The sequence below is a fragment of the Hippichthys cyanospilos genome, chromosome 20 (assembly GCF_059441005.1).
Source record: "Hippichthys cyanospilos isolate Australia breed blue-spotted pipefish chromosome 20, RoL_Hcya_1.0, whole genome shotgun sequence".
NCBI lineage: Eukaryota > Metazoa > Chordata > Actinopteri > Syngnathiformes > Syngnathidae > Hippichthys > Hippichthys cyanospilos.
In genome coordinates, this window is record NC_142388.1 from 4,509,039 (window position 1) to 4,516,724 (window position 7,686).

Consider the following 7,686-nt stretch of genomic DNA (forward strand, 5'->3'; position numbering starts at 1 on the left):
TCAGAAATATGGCTAAAAGTAGTCACAGTGCATTCACATGAGATGGGATAGGCTTGTTCAATGATTCTTATCCTATTTTTGACAATGAACAACCTGAGATTTTTTATTTTAAAATTTTTATTATAAAATGTGTTTTTAATTCAAGTGTTTGGCTGCAGGAGCGTCTAAAAATGCATAGTATGGCACAAAATAAATGGAGTAATTAAGTCATCAACTCAATTAAAACTTTTAATTAACTCATTGATGATTCTCGTCTTTGAAAATAATAATAACAATAATAATAAAATGCTGGTCAAATACGTTTTTTATGGAGGGTAGCTGACACCCTTAACTAATGCTTGCCTGATATAAGCCAATTGAGCACTGTAGTGATAACTGTGACCATTAGATGGCAGTGTTTCCACACTTATAACACAGCTATTATCTCCATGCAAATCAGAGTAAGGAATGGAAATCAATCTTTCATATGATATCACCCATATTTATATCAACCTTTTCCAATAACGTACTGAAAGAGTTGAAGCCTAAATCAATTGATTACTCTTGTTAATTCAGTACTAAAGTAATCAATTACATCAGTTAATTAAGTATTAAATCAACAATTACTATAGGTAACCAAGCACTAAAGGTAACTAATAAAGTAATCAAATACTTCAAATAAAATACAAACATAACCAATTAGTCCAAGTAATCAAGCGCTAAGGTAACTTACGATTTGAGGTACTGATGTAATCTAAAATACTAAATCTGATTATTTTAGGAATTAAGGTACAAATTGTTTAGGTAATTAAGTACTTAATTCATTAAGCACTTTAGGTTCTCAAGTAAATGATTACTTTAGTTACTAAGCATTATAGTAATTGATTACTGAAGGACTAATTATTTAAAGCAATCAAACACTTTACTTATTTCATTTAATACCAGCAATTTTAAGACTCTAATTTGGCCAAATATTTGAAAAAAAATATTCGCGGGAGTTTATAACACAATCAGTAGAAATTCCAGTTTAGATTATTCCACCACTTGTGATTCAAACATTTTGAGAATCGTTCAATACAAAAAAAATAATCGGAAATCCATCTTCTTCCATGGAGCTCATCGTAGCCTAACGCCACTCTGAAGAAAGTGTTTTTTGTGCTGTGGGGCTCTGACTCCTGACATTTAAGTACAACTACAAAAATGACAAACATTTGTGCGTGTCTTTAATGCCCGCCGCACTTTAAAACGAATAAACTACGGCCGTCATTCTGCAAGGATTAAGATTTAGAGATTAAGGCTAATGGTAACCAGTCGAAATGGACTCAAATGCTGAGTTAGCCACACGCATATGCACTTAGTGTAAAACAACACACAAAAACAAAACATACAGGTCGCAAGTAAGTTAGTGGCCTCGGAGGAGAGTGCGCCTGCACTCCCCGGAATTTTCCGCGACGTAATCATGTTCTGGTTGTGACAGGAAGGCCGCATGAGCTGTCAATCAACTGGGCTTTTTATTTGATCTTTGTTTTATTCAGATTTTGTTTTCACCACCTCCTATAAACAGTTGAGTTTAAAAGGGGTCAACACAACCTTTTGGGGTATTTATTTCACCAAAACGTTGGTTCAAATGAATAAAAACGCAATTTATTGGCTGTGTGTTACTTTGCGAAACCCGTTTGATCAATGATAACACAAATTGAGTCGGAAGGAGACTTACCCAATTTATTGGGTTATTTATTTAACCCAGAAAGATGGATCATAAAGACGCCCATTTCTTTCTTTAAACTCAGTTTATTGGTTTTCTTTTCTTTGTGTTACCCATTTGTGCTGGGTCAAAATAAATAACCCACAATTCAAACAATTCAAATGTTCTTACAGTCTAGAAACTGTTAGGTTAAAAAAAAAAACGGAGTCAAAAGGAGACTTACACATCAAATTGGGTTACTCATTTAGCCCAAAAAGTTAGAGCAAAGGAGACTGTCACAACAATTTGGGTTATTTAATAGATGGCTCAACAATTGAATTGTTCGGTGTGTGTTGCTCATTTCTGTTGGGTCAAAAGGAATACTGTTACCCCAAAATTAACCCAACTGTTGGATTTGGGCTTTGGGTTATACATTTACTTATGAAACCTATACCTCATGGACTTATTTCATTTAGTTATGTATCTGTACTCTAAATTCTGTTGGGTCAAAAATAACCCAAACTGAGTCAAAAGGAGACATACACATCATATTGGGTTATCCATTTAACCCAAAAAGTTAGATCAAAGGAGATTGACACAACTTTTTGGGTTATTTAATACAAATTGTTGACTCAACAATTGAACTGTTCAGTTGTCTATTGTGTTACTTATTTATGTTGGGTCAAAAAGAATACTGTGACCCCAAAATCAACCCAACTGTTAAATTTGGGTTATTAATTTACTTACAAAACCTACCATTTATATATATATATATATATATATATATATATATATATATATATATATATATATATATATATATATATATATATATATATATATATATATATATTTGGGTTGTTTTTTTGACACAACTTTTTTTTAAAAGATTGGTGGTCCTCATTTCTCTTGTATGACACCAGGCAGTGATTTGTCCCTTTAACTTCCACGGACTGCTCCGCCAAAACATTACTTACACTTTTTAAGTAGACACGCAGGCATTTACTGTAACATTCCTCCGAAAAGAAGATTGCTTTCCAAACGCAGCTGAGCACCGCACGGATCGATAGTAATCCTCAGCGGGAGCCGTTTATTCCGCGATGTGTGTGTGACCTAGTGAGTGACATTTCCACTCACACATGCATGCAACATTATACATTTTGCTGCAGCTGGAGTCGCTCGCACACAACGGCCACTGACAGCACGCACTGGTGCAGACCAACTGACACACAAACTGAAACAAACGGACAAGAACACACTTGAACAACACGCTCAGGGCCTGACAAGCAAAGTCTCCTGTTGGGCCGAGCTCCCTCCTCTCCTTCGTTGAGCACAACTCACAGGGCTCCCGGCTGGAGGAGGGAGGGGGAGCGGGGGGGCCAGTGTGATTCAACGCTGTCCCCTGCCAAGGTCTCTGTTTCTGGGGATGGGAGCTCTCAGCACCTGGCTTGGCTGGGGTCCTCACAAAGCTATCAGCTGTCCGTTCTGGCCAGTGTTTCTGCAATCACTAGAATTTTTTTTTTTTTTAACCCAAACTTGGGTTCAGTTTTCTATATGAAATCTTTCATGTATAACTGATGCCTTCATGTTATCATGGCTTTTTAAACCGATATCACAAAAGAACAATTCTGCTCATGTAGTTTTGTTTATTAAAAAAAAAGCATGCAAACTGGAACCATTTACTGTTGGTTTGCAAGAACTTGTAGGCTATGCATAAATTGTCCCGAATTAAAATTGGTGTTATTTTCCCAGCTACTCTTCATCACACTGTATATTTCACTATTTTAAGGAGCTAAGGAAGCACTTGCAAACCAAAACAACAATAACAAGGGAAGGCTTTTCCAGCAGTTCCTATTGGTATCGTGTTTTTCAGACTATAAAATGCACCAGATTGTAAGGCGCTGTCTGAAACTTCCAAATATAAGCCACATTCTCCATTTTTGATCATGTTAAAGCATTTTCAGTCTCTTTTTCTAGTCTTTTATATATATACGTGTGTATGTGTGTGATGCAAATCCGTATACAGCTTAACCAAATAAAATCGCACAATGTATTCCAAAAGAGTCACACAATTTAGCAATAAATTGCTCCACCTTCCAATTAATTTGTTCTTAATTTAAAAGAAAAAGGTTCATTCGCAATAAATTAGATTTGCTGACCCTTTCAGAAACCCAGTTTAAAATCTCACATACCCCATAAGTTGCCTCTCCATATCCTCTAGGATACCCCTGAAAATGTTCCAAAACGTTCACCAAGTTTCTTTCCATTCTCCAAAGGCACTTTACTAATTAACATTCATTTAAGAACTCTATGGATTTAAGCTGTTCAGATATTATGGGAAGCAATTATCACACTAAAAGCTCTGGTGACTTTGCTTGAAGCTTTGTCCGAGCTTGCTATTCCAATATTGGGGTCCCCTCAGAGGCGCGGAGTAAGTCGACATATGGCACACACTCTCACACACACACACACACCTGTTTTCTTGGGCGATCAAGCAGCACATCAAAACCTGCTCTCCATTCAAATGGGCTAAATACGGAGAGCTGTTATGGTGACCAAAAGCAGTTTTTTTTTAACATGAAATTGCAGAATATGGACTCTAACGCTACAATTACTCACCCAGAGTTAGGCAGTAAATGCACCACTAGGCAATACGCTGCTTCGCTGTTAGCAATGATTCAGACTAACCTTGTCAGCTATGTGGCCTTTATACCATATTAAGCTATAGGAAAGCTTAACACTCATATGCTTCTGGATGGAAACAAAATGGTGCAGTATCGGCATATCCTGCATGTATAGACACATGGGATCTGACCACTTAACTATCTCGGCTCTTTGCCGTCGTCAGCAATCCAGATAAGCAATGCACCTCAGAAATGCCCCCGTATCCTTGGCGATAAAGCCAGCGGTGTCGTATAGCAGAATGGTCTTTTAACGCCATCCGTTTGTTCCATCCGCTTCCCGAAACGAGCTCATATTGGTTTACAAACGGCGATAGAAAATGGCAGCCACGGCGGTCAAGTTCCGAGCGGTTCCGAGAGTATCAAACGAGCGGGGAATCGTTTGAGAGACGTGCGTAATAGGAATAAAGTGTTGTATATCACACAAGCAATCAGATTAAGCCGTTGGAATAAAAGGTCAGCGGGAAAAAGATTTCTTCTACTTCATTTGTGCATCCTCTTTTCGGCTCATCTATCGCACTGCGCTGTCTTCCTTCTCTCTCCTCCTCTCGCACTATCCCTGGGTGGGATGACTCATCCAACGGAACAGAATGGAGTGCTGTTTGTGTGTGTGTGTGTCTGTGTGTATGTTGTATACATGTCTGTTTGTGTGCACGTGTTGTGTCATTCCTCCTGAGGTGCTGTGCCCTTCACACTCAGCATCTCAGTCAAAAGACTAATGCGCTACAAAGGTATGCAGATGTCGCAGCAAAAACGAACAGATTTGGAAGAAGCAGATCTGTTTTTACGGCCGTAAATCGTTCTTTTGACCTTTGACCGCGGCCGAATGCGGCGTCTTGGATGGGATTTCGGTCAGGGAAATACTCACGATCCGATAGGCTTCATTTGTATGGATGGATGGATTTCTGGGCGAGTGGCTGGGTGGATGGGTGAATAGGTGTGAGTGGGTGAATGTGATGGATGGATGACGATAGATGGATGAGGTTGGATGGATGGATAGATGGGTTATGTATTGATGGAGGATGGATGGATGAATAGGTGAGTGAATGGTTGGATGAATCATGATGATAGATGGATGAAGTTGATAGATGGATGGATGAGTGAGTGGTTGGGTGGATGGATGAATAGGTGAGTGGATGGATGGATTGATGGATGGTGATGATGATAGATGATGCGGTTGGATGTAAAGATGGATGATGAATGATGGAAGTAGGGTGGTTGGGTGGATGGATGGATGGATGAGTTAGGTTGTATAGATGGATGATGACGGATGCGTGAGTGATTGGATGGATTTATGGATGGATGGAAAGATTGATGATGATGAATCGGTGAGTGATTGGATGAATGGGTGGTTGGATGGATGGGTTTGGATATATAGATGGATGATGATGATGGATGCGTGAGTGATTGGATGGATGGATGGATGTAAAGATTGATGATGATGAATCGGTGAGTGATTGGATGAATGGGTGGTTGGATGGATGGATGGGTTTGGATATATAGATGGATGATAATGGATGGGTGAGTGATTGGATGGATGGATGGATGGATGGGTTGGATGTAAAGATTGATGATGATGAATTGGTGAGTGATTGGATGATTGGGTGGTTGGATGGATGGATGGGTTTGGATATATAGATGGATGATGATGGATGGGTGAGTGAGTGGATGGATGGATGGGTTGGATGTAAAGACTGATGATGATGGATCGGTGAGTGATTGGATGAACGGGTGGGTGGATGGATATATAGATGGATGATGGTGTATGGGTGAGTGATTGGATGGATGGATGGATGGATGGATGGATGGATGGATGGATGGATGAATGATAGATGGATGAATTGGTGAGTGGGTGGGTGGTGGGATTGGATGATGGGTTGGATGTTAAGATGGATGATGATGGTGTGGGTACATAGATGGCTTGATGATTAGGTGAGTTGGTGGGTGAATGGACTGTCCATAGAAAGATCCTAATTATTATGATATATCTATGATGACAGTGTTGAATGGATGGTGGAAAAAAGCATATATACCACACAGAGAACAGACCAAGTAAAAAATATTTATCAATACATTTGCTTTTAGATTTACTGACAGCACACAAAAAATGAATATGCATTGACTGAAACTGCAGCTACACTGCGTTCTTTGCCGGAATCTACATTGTACATCTTTTAAAATCTGCATGGTTTTTCCTAAGAGGACCTTGAATCAATAAATCGTGACTGTTACTATCATTTTATGTCAGATTATAATCGTTAATCTAAAGTGACTGCCATTTAGACACATATATAACTTTAGAGACTCCTTATGTCAGCAACAAACTCAGAATTAACTTTTCATCTCTTACCATAATTAAGCTGTCTCTCCACAGCAAAAGACATTTAAATTGTGGAATATTTTACATCCTAAGTAGTATTTAACTTGAGTCATAACCAGTAAATCACATTAACTTTTCGAACTTACTACTTTTACCACAGTGTATTATGCTTTAATATTCTCCTGAGATCCAGCTTTTTCACTAGTGTCCACTGGAGTGGACATTTTTTTTGTCCTAGTGGTTTCATAAACAGTCTCATAAACATCACATCACGCACGGACATCATTTCATAGAGTGCGCCTTTGATCACATATCGATGTCAATTCGCCACGGCATCGCACACAGGTGCATGAATAACACGCATCCAAACATGCGTGTCACACAACTAAGCAGTCGTCCTCTTGAGTGCATTAGCGTCAATTCCATAAATACTCTTAAAAGGTGCAGCCAAAACCCATGGCGGGGTGCTATTGCCTCTCGGCTAAGAGATGCACAAAAAAGCTTTTCTTCCAAGAGACTGTAGGAGAGGATGACCCACTTAATCGAACAATTTGGAGCGCCAGTATATGTGCGTGTGTGTTAGCGCGCGTGCATAAAGGCCTCCCAGTGCCTGGAGACAGACAATAAACAAAACCAACAAGCTTATGGTATTGCCGAGATGTGTCACGATGACTGTCTTGCAAGATTTATATGTGTCTGTGTATCTCGCGAGCCGTCCGCTTTGTGAGCCTTTTTTTTCCTTAATATCGCCATCAACCTGAAAAGGAAAGTCATGCATAACAGGAAAAAGAGTAAATTGGTAGTTTTGTTATTCATGTTTGTAAAAATTTGGGCCATGGAAAATGTTGCTGAAGATGGAATAGTCTGGATCAGTCAAATAATGAAGTACAATGAGGTAGACTATGTTCCATATGGGGATTTTTATCTGTGAAAAATGTTGAATATTTTTGCTAGGTGCAAAATTTTGGAAAATTTTGAAAATTATGAAAATTGTTCCAAAGATGAATTTTTAGACTGTCAAC